The following is a 14,775-nucleotide window of genomic DNA, read 5'->3' as shown; positions in this document are numbered from 1 at the left end:
CTCCTAACGTCCAGTGTATGGAGCATTCGCTCAGCTACCGTTTGTGGGTTTTGGAAGAATGCGGGTAGGTCAATAGTTTGATTGATATGAAACTGTGACACCACCTTAGGAAGGAATTTGGGGTTCATGCGTAGCACCACCCTGTTTGAAGGTATTTGGATGAAAGGCTCTTGGATTGTGAGCGCCTGCAGCTCACTAACGCGCCTAAGCGATGTAATAGCAATGAGGAAAGCCACTTTCCATGTTAGAAATTGAATTTCGCAGGAGTGCAGTGGCTCGAAGGGTGGACCCATCAGCCTCGTGAGGACCACATTGAGGTTCCACACCGGAGCTGGTGGTGTTATCGGAGGAATGACTCGCTTCAGTCCCTCCAGGAAGGCTTTAATGGCAGGCACCCTGAAAACGGAGAGGTGCTGCCTATTTTGGAGATAGGCCGCTATGGCGGATAAATGTATCCGAATGGAAGCGTAAGCCAGATTGCATTTGTAAAGATGTAACAAATAGCAGATGATGTTAGGAATGGATGCATCTAGCGGGTTGATATTGTTGTCAGTACAGTAGATGACAAACCTCTTCCATTTTGCCGCATAGCAAGCCCTGGTTGTGGGCTTTCTTGCCTCCCGAATGATGTCCATGCATTCTGGAGGCAGGTTGAGGTAGCCAAATTCTAAGACCTCAGGAGCCAGATCGCCAGATTGAGCTGTTGCGGATCTGGATGCTGAATGTCGCCATGGTTCTGCGTCAAGAGCCGGGATGTGAGATGTAGCCTTTGATGCGGTACCACGGAAAGTTCTAGAAACGTGGTGTACCATGGTTGGCGTGCCCATGTTGGAGCAACCAGGATGAGAGTCATCGAGTGTTGCTTTAGCTTTTTTGCCACCAGCGGAATGAGAGGCGCTGGGGGAAAAGCGTACGCAAATTTGCCTGACCAGTTCATCCATATCGCATTCCCTTGCGATTCCGGGTGAGGGAACCTGGCGGCAAAGCTTTGGCATTTTGCGTTTTCCTTTGTGGCAAATAGGTCTATCTCTGGATGACCCCACTGCCGGAAGTACGGGTGGAGCACCGATGGATGTATCTCCCACTCGTGCATTTGATGGCTGTACCTGCTGAGCAGATCCGCCATCTGATTGTCCTTGCCCGGGAGGTGTTCTGCCATGAGGAAGATGTTCCTCTGAATGGCCCACTTCCACATGCTCTGAGCCAGATGAGACAGCTGTGCCGAGTGAGTACCTCCCTGCTTTTGGATGTAGTACATGGCTGTCAAATGTACTTTGAAGGACTTGAGCGCCATGAAGATTGCCATCAATTCTAGGTAGTTGATGTGCAATCGTTGTTGCTGGGTTGACCACAGTCTCTGCACCGTGTAGTGGAGCACATGCGCTCCCCACCCCTGGAGAGATGCGTCCGTTGTTAGGACAATCTGTGGCACAGGCTCTTGGAACGGTCGTCCCTTGCAAAGGTTGTGTGGATTCCACCAATGCAGAGAGTTGTATGCTCGACCGGTCACCAACACTAGGTCCGTCAGTTGTCCCTGAGCCTGTGTCCATTGATTCGCTAGGCATTCTTGGAGGGGGCGCATGTGCAACCTTGCGTGCAGGACTATGAAGATGCAGGAGGCCATCATGCCTATCAACTGCATGAACACTCTCGCTGGCAGGGAGTGTTGCGGTCTGAATCTTTGGATCAGTGACTGAATGCTGTTGATTCTGACTGCGTTTGGCTGAGCCATAGTCGTCAGGGTGTTTATTGTCGCGCCCAGATACTGCCGCACATGGGCTGGTTGAAGGTGCGACTTTGGGTAATTCAGCGAGAACCCCAGACTGTGAAGGAGTTGAATAGTGCGGGACATGTGTGAGGCGCACTGTGTTTCCGACTTTGCTTGTACGAGCCAGTCGTCGAGGTACGGGTATACATGTATGTACTGTCTCCTGAGGTGCGCCGCCACCGCCGCCAGACACTTCGTAAACACTCTGGGGGCAGTAGTCACTCCGAAGGGTAGCACTTTGAACTGATAGTGCTTGTTGTGAATAGTAAACCTGAGGTATTTTCTGTGGGACGGGTGGAGTGGGATGTGGAAGTAAGCATCCTTGAGGTCTAAGGTTGCCAGGAAGTCCCCTTGGTTTAGAAGGGGAAGTATCTGTTGCAGTGTCAGCATGTGGAAATGTTCTGACAGTATATACATGTTGAGAGGGCGTAGATCCAGAATGGGTCTGAGGGATCCGTCCTTTTTTGGCATGAGGAAGTACAGGGAATAGACCCCTGTTCCTTCCTCCTCCACTGGCACGAGTTCGATTGCTCCTTTTTGCAGCATTACTAGCACTTCCTGCTGCAATAAGTGCAAGTGCTCTGCCGACATAGGACGGTGTCTTGGGGGAATGTTGGGAGGAGTGGATGTTAACTCCAAACAATACCCGTACTGGATTAGTTTTCTCACCCACCTGTCCGTGGTGATGGACGACCAAACCGGCAGGAACTGCTGGAGTCTTCCCCCGACAGGTGTTGGATGGTCGGGGGGCAGTGACAGGGAGTCACTGTTTGTTTGCGGCAGAGGAACGGGAGTTGGTGTTCCCTCTGCCTTTGGCACTGTTACCTCGGTAACCCCCTCTACCTTGCTTAGGGTACGAGGATTGCGCACCACCTTTCGTGAATTGTGTTTGTTGTCCCATGTGTCCTCTGGTAACACTACGCGCACCTGAGCGACGAAAAGTGTTGCCCCTGAACTGTTGTGATTGAAGTGCCCCCATGGACAGCAGTCTCGTTGTCCTTTTTAATCTTTTCAAGTGTGGTGTCTACATCTGGACCAAACAGTCTGTCAGGATTGACGGGCTGGTTGAGGATTGTAGTTTGGATGTCAGGCTTAAATCCAGATATACGAAGCCAGGCTTGGGGCCTTAGCATGACGCTAGTGTTAATTCCTCTAGCCGCTGTGTCCGCTACATCAAGTGCGCATTTTATTGCAGCGTTTGATATAAGCTTTCCCTCTTGTATGAGCATTTCTCCAGCTTCTTTATACTCATCAGGTAGATGTTGAAGGAGCTGTTCTAGGGTGTCGTAATGCGCCCTATCGTAACGCGCTAACAGTGCCTGTGTGTTTGCGATACGCCATACATTAGCAGCCTGCGCAGCCACCCTCTTGCCAGATGCCTCAAGCACTTTCGACTCCTTGTCTGGGGGAGGAGCTTCACCAGTTGTATGGGAGTTTGCCCTCTTGCGGGCATTTGCGACCACCAACGAATCCAGAGGCAACTGTCCCCGAATATAGGCAGGGTCCCCAGGCGCAGGCCTGTATTTCTTTTCAATACGTGGGTTTACCACTCTGGCTCTTGTAGGTTCTTTAAAGATCTCTGGCGCATGTTTAAGGACACCTTTCAACATAGGAAGTGTTTTGACTGTTCTTTCGGAGACAGAGAAAGTGTCAAACAGGAAATCCTCTGCCACTGGGTCAGCATGCATATCTACATTATGATTTGCAGCTGCCCTCTCAATTAAAGCATTGAAAGCCGCTGAATCCTCAGTTGGTGATGTACGTGCCCCAAAACCTTGTGGGTCCTGCACCACCTGATGACTTCCCTGGTCCCCAGCGTCGTCATATGAGTCCTGATTCACATCAGGGTCATTGCCAGTAGGGAAGTTGTATTGTTCATCTTGGTCATCATCCTCACCCCCTGATTGGTTGGGGGAAGGTGTTGGACTCCTCCCTGGGGGAGGTAGCAGAGGTTCAACAAGGGCAGGTATGTCCTGTGGTTGCCTTTTCTTTTTCAGTGGAATTACAAATGACTCCAGTGGCTGGGAACTGATCTTTCTCTTATAAAGTGTCATTATCCCTGTGTGGGCATCGATATAATGCTCACGTTCGTCTTCAGATGCTGTTTGTTGAGGCAAAATAGCACTGGACGTGGAATGTTCCGAAGTCCCCGAGGTCTTCGGCACCGTTTGGGGTGCAAACGCCTTTGGTGGCACCTTTGGCGGTAGTGTGTAGATAAGTTTCGTCGACTTTTTGGCAGGTGGCTCCATCGGTTTCGGATCCGATGGCGCAGTTTTTGTCGACGGCAGGGCTTTCTCCTGAATCCTCTTGAGCGACTCGGTGACCTGTTTAGTAAATGAAGCCGAGGGTTTGACGACCGATGCTTCATGTTCGCCCGCTTTGGAGGCCTTCGGCGTGGCAGAAGAAGGCACCGATGAATCCTTGACTCCAACGGTTCGCTGCCCTGCAGCTTTCTTAGGCGCCGACGCCGTCGATGCAGATCCGGTGTCTTTGTGCCGAGGAGTAATGGCTCCGGCTTTCGGATCCTGGCCTTTAGTGGCCTTCGCTTCGACCGTCAGTTTGGAGGTTGACGCTCCAGCCGTCGAGACGTGATGGACTACCTTCTTCGAGGACGTGTCCTTGGCCACCGCGTGTGGCGCCGGTGACTCGACGGCCTTCTTCGGCTTCGTAGGGCCTAAGGGCGACGGAGTCGAAGACGGAGCCGGCTTCGTAATTTTGGACGGGACGTCGGCCATTTTAGATGTCGTCGAAGCCGTTTGTTTCGGTTTCGTTTTCGACGTGTCTTCGGCCATCTTAGATGTTGTCGAGACCGTAGGTTTCGGTTTAGGCGTGACGTCGGCCATCTTAGATGTTGTCGACTGTACTGGTTGCGGTTTCAGTTTCGATACGCGCAACAACGGCTCCTCCGGTGTATCCGTGGCCGGGCCCGAAGGCGGGGCTGGGGATATCGGTGCAGGGTCGTGGGTAAGGCCGAGTGGCGATCCCGTGACCTGAGCCTGAGTCGAGTAACTTTCGGGGCATAGCTCTTCCCCCGAGCTATCTTCCGCGGCCCCATAGACTTCTTCGTCGTCCCCTACCTCATCGACGTATTCAAGGTCTTGGCTCTGTCCTTCGATGTATTCGTCTGGATCGGCCTCGACCTCCGTTGATGGCGGTAAAATTTGAAGATGATGGCTTCGGCCTTCTTCTGCGGGGTCGTCGAATATGTCGTCGGGTGCCGGTGCTGCATGCAAGGCCTCGAGGCGCGCCGCGCGCCGATGCTTGAGTGTCTTCTTTGACCTGAATTTGGAGCAGGCCATGCAGTTGTCCTCGTCGTGTTCCGGCGAGAGACATTTATTACAAACTGGATGCACGTCGATGTGTGGGTACTTGGACCCACACACGGGGCAGCGCTTGAACGGGCTCCGTTCCATGATGATGTCGTCGGTGTCTCGCTGCGAGTACAGGGCCTCGATGTCCGAAGAGTAGCAACTCCCCAGAAGTCCGACACGAAGAGTCGGACGATGCTCGGGACCGTTCGCAACAATACTGACGAGAGTATCGAAGGCCTTTTGGCCTTAAGGAAGTAAGTGTTCGATTCCGACAAGGAGGCGTCGAAATCACATCCGAACCCAATGGCGGAAAAAAACAATCTGGGGATGGAGCCGATGCCCATGCGCACTGTAGTCCAGGGGAGGAGCGACCTATCTCGTGATACTTCGAAGACTCTTCCAGGACAACAATGTGCAATCATCCGGACCCAACACTAGGCGGCGATCTATGCACTAGATATGAATTTAGCAGCCCACATGCCTCGAACAGCTGGTTTCCGTTCCAGGCAGCAGATCTGTTTAAGCACAGCCTTGCCCACTCCCCAACAAGGCTAAAACAGCTTCAAGAGATTATTTGTAGCTGCTACAGCACAAGTTACTTGAAAGCCATGATTGCTTTCTTTCTAGGGGTGTTGCAGGGTTCGATTCCGCTGAGGAAGTACACCGGTGCTGCCCTGCTACTAACTTTGTAGCAGGATGGCTCTGTGCTTTAAACGCTTGCTGCTTGGATATACTGTGATCTGTAAATCATGAGTTTGGATCCAGGCAATACCGGCTCACTCCTCCGAGGCATGAAATGAACATTATTCATCTGGTTAAAAGGAAAGACCGAAGTGCAGTATTGAGAGCTACATAAAAAATAATCTGAACAATTCTGACTGCCATAGTGTGTTTTTTTTTCACAGTAGGCTGTTGCCAAGAATTCTATAGGTTATGCTGTACAAGATTTCTTTAAAGCAGTAATTTAAAAGGGAATGTACTTAGTACTTGCACTTCTTTAAGTTAAAAGTGGAAAATAGCAGCGCTATTCAGCATGGATTCAATACTTTTAATCAGATGATGAGTTCCAGAATATCTAGAGTTCCATCTCAAGCACTGTGTAAAGGAACCTCTCGAGTAGGCTACTCTGCTCTTGTCAAAATAATTTTTGCCCAAATTGGACTGCCATTTAACAAGGGTAACTACCGTGCAACTGCTCCAAATTCTACGCCATGACACAACTAACAATTAATGGCAGCTAACTAACAGTAATCAGAAGGAGGAGGTTAGACAGTCCGCAATCTGTAGAGTATGTCAAACTCCTGAGTGGGATTTCTCAGTTCCCTAGCATGTGAGAAACGTGCTAGGGAGTAGCCTGAGCCTCTTAAACAGTATGCATAGCATTAAAAAGGAACCAATACTGCATAGACCTTTTAAGTACCAATTTCCCTTTATCAACCCTGCATCAAGAGTACTATTACTTCTCACTCTGCATTCATATTGACAGTGCACTGCAGCAAAGTTACTGTGTTTCTGGTTGTTAAGCTTGAAAAACCAGGTAGTCATGGGGAAAACCAGGTATTATCAAATTTGACAATGCAAGTGTTTTCTAATGAACACAACTATAGGTACTCGGCCTGCAATGGAAAGGTGGCCTTCCTACCATCCTTAACTATTCGTGTAGCTGGATTGAGCAGTACCAGCCTATATCAAAGGAGATGGTTTCAACTGGACATAGGGACAGTGGTGACTGGTGTTAAATGGTGGCCCACTTTGTGTACGATTAATCTAGTTCAAAGCAAAGGGCCATGCTCAATAGCTTTGTTTACACAATGATTGAAATGGAAGGACAGAAATACTGTTTTTGATCAAAGTTGTAAAAACAATGAAAATGCCAGAGAACAACACTTTTCATAAAATATATATAAGTAAATCTACACAGAAGAAAGAGTAAATAAGAGATGGCAAGTACCAAAGTAAATAAAACAACAAAACTACATTGAAATTCACAAATACTTCACGGGACGGTAGATACAATTTTCTTGCTTGTAGTTTAACCAACTTTTTGTCACATTTTTAATGTAACTGCCCAAAACAGCTGGACTGCCCTGCACTCATTAGACAGCACCAACACTTTCCAGCAGGGTAGCCACACTCAAATGTAATGTCAAACGTATTAAACATTAGTAGCATTGCACAGTAAATCTAATATGTAAGGTTGACTGATGTTTAAGTACAGTAGAGCAACTATAAATGTCATGGATAGTAGGGCTTCTAAGCATGTATTGAAAATACCAACAATTTTCAGCAGGGTTGCCATGCATTTATTGAAAGCACCAACTCTTTTCAGTAGATCTAGTATGCCTCTGTTGTACGGCATTGTATTGGCATTTTTGTAGCACTTTATTCTCTCCTGCAAATCTCAACGGCTTTCTGGGTGGTGGAGTAAGTGACTTCTTTATTAGTATTATTTTTGGGACACTCCCAATGCTTCTGAGCAGGGCTGCTAAACCTTTTATGGAGAGTAATGAATATGCTACTTACCAGTATGCATCTGTTCTTGGCATGTAGGGCTGCTGACATTCATATCTATAGCATAGATCGCCGCCTAGTGTTGAGTCCGGATGATTGCACATTGTTGTCCTGGAAAAGTCTTCGAAGTATCACGAGATAGGTGGCTCCTCCCCTGGACTACAGTGCTCATGGGCATCGACTCCATCCCCAGATTGTTTTTAGCCAGTGTGGCGAAGATGGAGTGTAACAGTATGAGCGATGACCATGCTAAGAATAAGTGTAAATTCTGCAGCCGCTAGAGGCGCCGGGGAGGAGGGCGGGCGATATGAATGTCAGCAGCCCTACACGCCAAGAACAGATGCATACTGGTAAGTAGCATATTCAGTTCGAGGCATGTGGGCTGCTGAATTCATATCTATAGCATAGAATAAATAGCAGTCCCTCTATTAACGGCGGCCACCTGTGCCAGCTGCAGACGTTTGAAAAAGTGTCTTAAGAACAGCCTGCCCCACAGCTGCTTGGAGTGCACATCTACACAGTAGTGTTTAGTAAATGTGTGTGGTGTAGACCATGTGGCTGCTCTACAAATATCTTCCAAAGGGATATTACCAAGGAAAGCCATGGAGGGCCCCCAGCTTGCGGGTGGAGTGGGCTCTGGGGGGGACCGTTAAAGTGCGCTTAGCCTTGTGATAGCAAATCTGAATGCACTTAACGATCCACCTGGCTATACCTGCTTTGGAAATGGGGTTGCCTTTGTGCTGGGCTGAAAAGGCAACAAAGAGTTGTTGTGTCTTCCTAAAATCTTTGGTCCTATCGATGTAGTACATCAAAGCTTGTTTGACATCAAGAGTGTGGAGCATTCTTTCGGCTACTATCTCTGGGTTTTGAAAGAACGCGGGCAGCTCAATGGTCTGATTGACATGGAACTGCGAAACCACTTTAGGAAGAAATTTAGGGTTAGTGCGCAGCACCACCCTGTTGGAGTGAATTTGAATGAATGGCTCTTGTACAGTGAGCGCCTGTAGCTCACTAACACGTCGCAGAGACGTAATGGCAATAAGAAACGCCACTTTCCATGTTAAGAACTGAATCTCACATGAATGTAGAGGCTCAAAAGGTGGGCCCATCAACCTGGTGAGGACCACATTGAGGTTCCATACAGGAGCTGGCGGGGTCCTGGGAGGGATGACCCGTTTCAGTCCTTCTAGGAAGGCTTTAATGGCAGGCACTCTGAAAACGGAGAGATGCTGCCTGTTTTGGAGATAAGCCGCTATGGCGGATAAGTGTATCCGAATGGAAGCATATGCTAGATTGCATTTGTAAAGATGTAACAAATAACAGATGATGTTGGGAGTGGATGCATCTAGCGGGTTGATGTTGTGTTCAGTACCGTAAATGACAAACCGCTTCCATTTCGCTGCATAGCAGGCTCTGGTGGTGGGCTTTCTTGCCTCCCGTATGATATCCATGCATTCAGGAGGCAAGTCAAGGTAGCCAAACTCTAAGACTTCAGGAGCCAGATCGCCAGGTTGAGCTGTTGCGGATCTGGATGCTGAATGTCGCCACGGCTCTGCGTCAAAAGCTTGGGTGTGAGGTGCAGCCTTTGATGCGGTACCACAGAGAGTTCTAGAAACGTGGTGTACCATGGTTGGCATGCCCACGTTGGAGCAACCAGGATGAGTGTCATTGAGTGTTGCTTTAGCTTTCGTGCCACCAGCGGTATGAGAGGTGCTGGGGGAAAAGCGTACGCAAATCTGCCTGACCAGTTCATCCATATCGCATTGCCCTGCGACTGTGGGTGAGGGAACCTGGCGGCAAAGCTTTGGCATTTTGCGTTTTCCCTTGTGGCAAACAGGTCTATCTCTGGATGACCCCACTGCTGTAAGTACGGGTGGAGTACTGATGGATGTATCTCCCACTCGTACATTTGGTGGCTGTACCTGCTGAGCAGATCCGCCATCTGATTGTCCTAGCCCGGGAGGTGTTCCGCCATGAGGAAGATGTTCCTCTGAATGGCCCACTTCCACATGCTCTGAGCCAGATGAGACAACTGTGGAGAGTGTGTACCTCCCTGCTTTTGAATGTAGTACATGGCCGTCATGTCCGTCCGGATCAACACGACTTTGTTGCACAGATGTACTTTGAATGCCTTCAATGCCATGAAGATTGCCATCAGTTCTAGGTAGTTGATGTGCAACTTCTTTTGCTGCGTTGTCCATAGTCCCTGCACCGTGTAGTGGAGTACATGAGCTCCCCATCCCTGGAGAGATGCGTCCGTCGTCAGGATAATCTGTGGCACAGGCTCTTGGAACGGTCGGCCCTTGCAAAGGTTGTGTGGATTCCACCAATGCAGAGAGCTGTATGCCCGACCGGTCACCAACACTAGGTCGTTCAACTGTCCTTGAGCCTGCGTCCACTGATGAGCCAAGCATTCTTGGAGCGGACGCATATGTAGCCTCGCGTGCGGGACTATGAAGATGCAGGAGGCCATCATGCCTATCAACTGCATGAACACTCTTGCTGGAAGCGAGTGTTGCGGTCTGAACTTCTGGATCAGTGACTGAATGCTGTCGATCCTCACAGAATTTGGCTGAGCTGTGGCTGCCAGAGTATCGATCGTCGCACCCAGATATTGCCGCACATGGCTGGCTGAAGGTGCGACTTGGGATAATTCAGTGAGAATCCCAGATCGTGAAGAAGGTGAATGGTGTGGGACATGTTGGCGGCGCACTGCTGGGCCGACTTTGCTTGGACAAGCCAGTCGTCCAGATAAGGGTAAACGTGAACGTTCTGCCTCCTGAGGTGCGCAGCTACTGTCGCCAGACATTTTGTGAACACCCTGGGCGCCGTGGTCACCCCGAAAGGTAGGATCTTGAACTGATAATGCCGACCCTGAATAGTGAACCTGAGGTATTTTCTGTGTGATGGATGCAGTGGAATGTGGAAATATGCATCCTTGAGATCCAAGGTTGCGAGGAAATCTCCCTGATTGAGCAACGGGAGAACCTGCTGCAGTGTGAGCTTATGAAAGTGTTCTGATAGAATGTACTGATTCAGGGGTCTGAGGTCCAGTATGGGTCTGAGGGACCCGTCCTGCTTTGGGATTAAGAAGTACAGGGAGTACACTCCCGTGCCTTCTTCCTCCACCGGCACGAGCTCGATTGCCCCTTTTTGCAGCATGACGAGTACCTCCTGCTGCAATAAGTGCAAATGCTCTGTGGACATAGGACGGTGTTTTGGGGGCATGTTGGGTGGAGTAGATGTTAACTCCAGACAATAACCGAACTGGATAAGTTTCCTGACCCACCTATCTGTGGTGATGGATTTCCAGACCGGCAGGAACTGCTGGAGTCTCCCCCCGACAGGTGTAGTATGGTCGTGGGGCAGTGACAGGGCGTCACTGTTTGTTCGTGGCGGAGGAGCGGGAGTTGTTGTTTCCACGACCTCTGCCCTTGGTGCTGTTGCCCCGATAGCCGCCTCTACTCTGATTGGTGTAAGAGGACTGCGCCCCACCTTTATTGTATTGCGTTTGCTGGGACATCTGGCCTCTGGAAACACCTCTATTGCTTGAGCGACGAAAAGTACTGCCCCGAAACTGCTGGGACTGGAGAGCCCCCATGGACTTCGCAGTCTCGGTATCCTTCTTTATCTTTTCTAAGGTGGTATCCACCTCAGGACCAAATAACCTATCTGGGTTTACTGGCTGATTGAGGATGGTGGTTTGTATCTCCGGCTTGAAACCGGAGATTCTGAGCCAGGCCTGACGTCTCAACATCACACTGGTGTTAATGGCCCTGGCCGCGGTGTCCGCCACGTCCAGTGCACATTTAATAGAAGCGTTGGAGATAAGCTTCCCTTCCTGAATAAGCATCTCAGCTGCCTCTTTACACTGATCTGGAAGATGTTGTAACAGGGTCTCTAGTGTGTCATAGTGCGCCCTGTCATATCTGGCCAGTAGTGCCTGAGTGTTTGAAATACGCCAGATATTGGCCGCTTGAGCCGCCACCCTCTTCCCTGATGCCTCCAGCACTTTAGATTCCTTGTCAGGGGGAGGAGCATCACCAGTGGTCTGCGAGTTTGCCCTCTTCCGGGCATTAGAAACGACCATAGAGTGGCAACTGGCCCTTGATGTAGGTAGGGTCGCCAGGTGCCGGCTTATATTTCTTTTCAATCCTAGAGTTGATCACCCTGGCCCGTGTGGGTTCCTTAAAAATGTCTGCAGCATGTTTTAGAACCCCTTTCAGCATGGGGAGAGTCTTGACAGTCTTTTCTGCTGTGGAAAAGGTATCAAAAAGGAAGTCCCCTTCGATAGGGTCAGCATGCAGCTGGACGTCGTGGTTTTTAGCCGCCCTCTCAATTAGAGCATTAAATGCCGTCGAATCCTCAGTAGGAGAGGTCTTGACATTGTACACCTGAGGGTCCTGGGCAGTTTGCTGATCCCCTGGGTCACCTGCATCTGCCCATGAGTCTTGGTGATCCTCAGGATCAGTGTTGGCAGGAAAGTTATACTCCTCGTCATCACCTTCTCCACCGTCCACATCTCAATAAGTGGGTGAGGGTGTAGCCACTCTTGGAGTCCGTGGAGCAAGCGGCTCCACTAGAACTGGGGATTCCGCAGCAGGCTTCTTGCGCTTCAAAGGAATCGTGTAGGATTCCAAAGGCTGGGTTGCCGTGATCTCTTGTAGAGGGTAAGTTTCCCGGTGTCGGCGTCGATAAAGTGTTCCGACTGCTCCTTCACCAAGGGTTGTCGATGCTTTAAGCTCCCAAGCGGCTGAGAAGGCTTCGACGCCGTAGACACTTGCAGGGGCGCTTCGGCGACCGGCCGTGGTGCGAAGGCCTTCGGTGCTACCTTCTGCTGCAACGTAAACAGGAGTGGCGTCGAAGATTTTGCCGTTGTGGCCGCTGGCTTCGTGGTGGAAGCATCCTTCGGAGCGGCCGCGGAAGCCTTGTTCCTGATGCGTTGTAGGGAGTCCGACACCTGCTTCGTAAAGGAAGCGGACGGTTTCGTCGACCCGACAGATGTCTTCGGTCCACCAGCGAGTGAAGACTCGAGCGTCGATGCCTTGTTCTTATCCGGCCGAGGTACAGGATCAGCCCTTTTTGGCGCGCTGTGCCCTCCTTCCGTGCCGACGGCCTTCGGCGCCGACGTTTTCGTGTCGGGGGCCTTGACTACTGGGTGTGGGGCCCCAGTCTTCGGTTCGACGCCCTTGGCCGATTTTGGCTCGACGCCCTTGACAGACTTCGGCTCGGCGCCCTTGGTCGACTTCCCCGGGTCGACAGCCTTCTTCGGCTTCGACTGCCCCGACGTATCGGAAGACTAGGAGGCGGCCGGAGAGACAGATGTCTTCTGTTTCGACGGCGTCTCTATTAGTTTCGTTTTCGTCGACACCGAAGGTTTCAGTTTCGGTTTCGTTTTGACCAACGTCGGCTCCGCAGAAGTGTCCGTAGCCGGGCCCGTAGGCGAGGCCGTGGATCTGGGTGGAAGGTCTTGGGTAAGGCCGCGTGGCGATCCCTCGACCTGAGCCATAGTGATTGTTCGATCGGGGCTTAGCTCTTCACATGAGCTATCTTCCGTGGCCCCATAGACCTCATTGTCGTCTCCTACCTAGTCGACTACTTCTTCTGCATCGACCACCTCGACGTCTGCGTCGTATTCGATCTCCTCCGCTGGAGGAGAAACCTGCATATGAACTTCTTGTTCGTCTGCTTCTTCTCTGTCGAAGATGTCCACCAGTGCCGGGGCCGACTGCCGGGCCTCCTGGCACGCCACGCGCCGAAGTCGAATCGTCTTCTTCGATCGAAACCTGGAACAAGCCATACAGTTGGCTTCATCGTGGTCCGGCGACAGGCACTTGTTGCACACCGGGTGGACGTCGATGTGGGGGTACTTAGATCCGCACACGGGACATTTCTTGAACGGACTCCGTTCCAGGATGTGTCGTCGAAAGTCTTGCTGCGTCGACTGGGCCTCGAGCACCGAAGAGCCACGCGACTCCTCTGGACGTCCGACTCGGGAACTGGGCCGGAACAGAGCTGGGACCGAACGCAAAACAATACCGACGGTATAGGAAAAGGCCTTTGGGCCTTAAGAAAAGTTTATATCGATTCCGAACTGGAGATGTCGAATATACATCCAAACCCAATGGCGGAAAAAAACAATCTGTAGATGGAGTCGATGCCCATGCGCACTGTAGTTCAGGGGAGGAGCCACCTATCTCGTGATACTTCGAAGACTCTTCCAGGACAACAATGTGCAATCATCCGGACCCAACACTAGGCGGCGATCTATGCTATAGATATGAATTCAGCAGCCCACATGCCTCGAACTAACACTTTTTGAAGGATGCCTTGGGGAGCGCAGCCATACTTCTATCGGAAAGTGAAAGAGTTCTCAGCAGTGGTACTGTACTTTTTATTTATCACTACATCAACATCTCAACAGGAGTCTCAGCCTGTTATTGGACAGTACCAACATTTCTCTGCATAGCTGGCGTGCTTTAAATTAACAGGACCAATCATTCTCAGAGGTGATGTTATACATTTAATAGCAGGGTGTCCCCACTTTTCAGCTATGGTGTTATACTTGATGCACAGTAGTCATAGTTCTCTAGGGGACGCTATCTATTTATCAAAGAGCATCAACACTTCTCAGCAATGCTGCTTATTTTATTTTATTTAAACCAAGCCACTCTCACGGAGTTCTCTTTTCTGGAGGTACACAAGACTGGAATTGAGGAAGAGGTCCAACCCCAACTTTGATTCATATCGCAGTCTGCTCGGTGCTGCTCTGTACCCAGAACACTATCCCTGGGAAAAGAGCCTTCCCATGCCATGATGCTGAATATTTCAGCCTCCACAGCAGCCCAACCGCAGAGGATTCATCATCATCAGCAAGAACAGTAACATGCTATTGCATTTTTCATGGGTGGGGCTGAAATGCACAATATCGTGTGCACTTATTTCATCAATTGAGGTGTAGCAGAGAGACACAAGACCAGATATCCCAAAGAGTATCAAAATAACCAGCAGCAGTCATCAGCCTTATTACAAGGCAAATAAACCTCTTTGATGCTGTGGAAATTACATACACTGTTCTATACAAGAGGTGCATAGCATCAAACAATAACATTAGCAGCAATGTTTCTGGGAAATAAAAATAAGCAAAACACCTTTGGTTCTTCTGTTAATTGATGGTGTGTTAAG

At 50.2% G+C, this 14,775-nt stretch overlaps 1 protein-coding gene across 1 annotated transcript in view; it reads right to left on the bottom strand.

The window, feature by feature from the left end:
- MMS19 (MMS19 cytosolic iron-sulfur assembly component) overlaps positions 1 to 14,775 on the bottom strand; it is a 466,622-nt gene that overhangs the window by 191,775 nt on the left and 260,072 nt on the right. The gene's annotated exons all lie outside the window — the stretch shown is intronic.

The sequence above is a fragment of the Lissotriton helveticus genome, chromosome 5_1 (assembly GCF_964261635.1).
Source record: "Lissotriton helveticus chromosome 5_1, aLisHel1.1, whole genome shotgun sequence".
In the NCBI taxonomy this organism is placed as follows: domain Eukaryota; kingdom Metazoa; phylum Chordata; class Amphibia; order Caudata; family Salamandridae; genus Lissotriton; species Lissotriton helveticus.
Note: the sequence above shows the minus strand (reverse complement) of the source record. Positions and strands in the feature narration are given on the sequence as shown.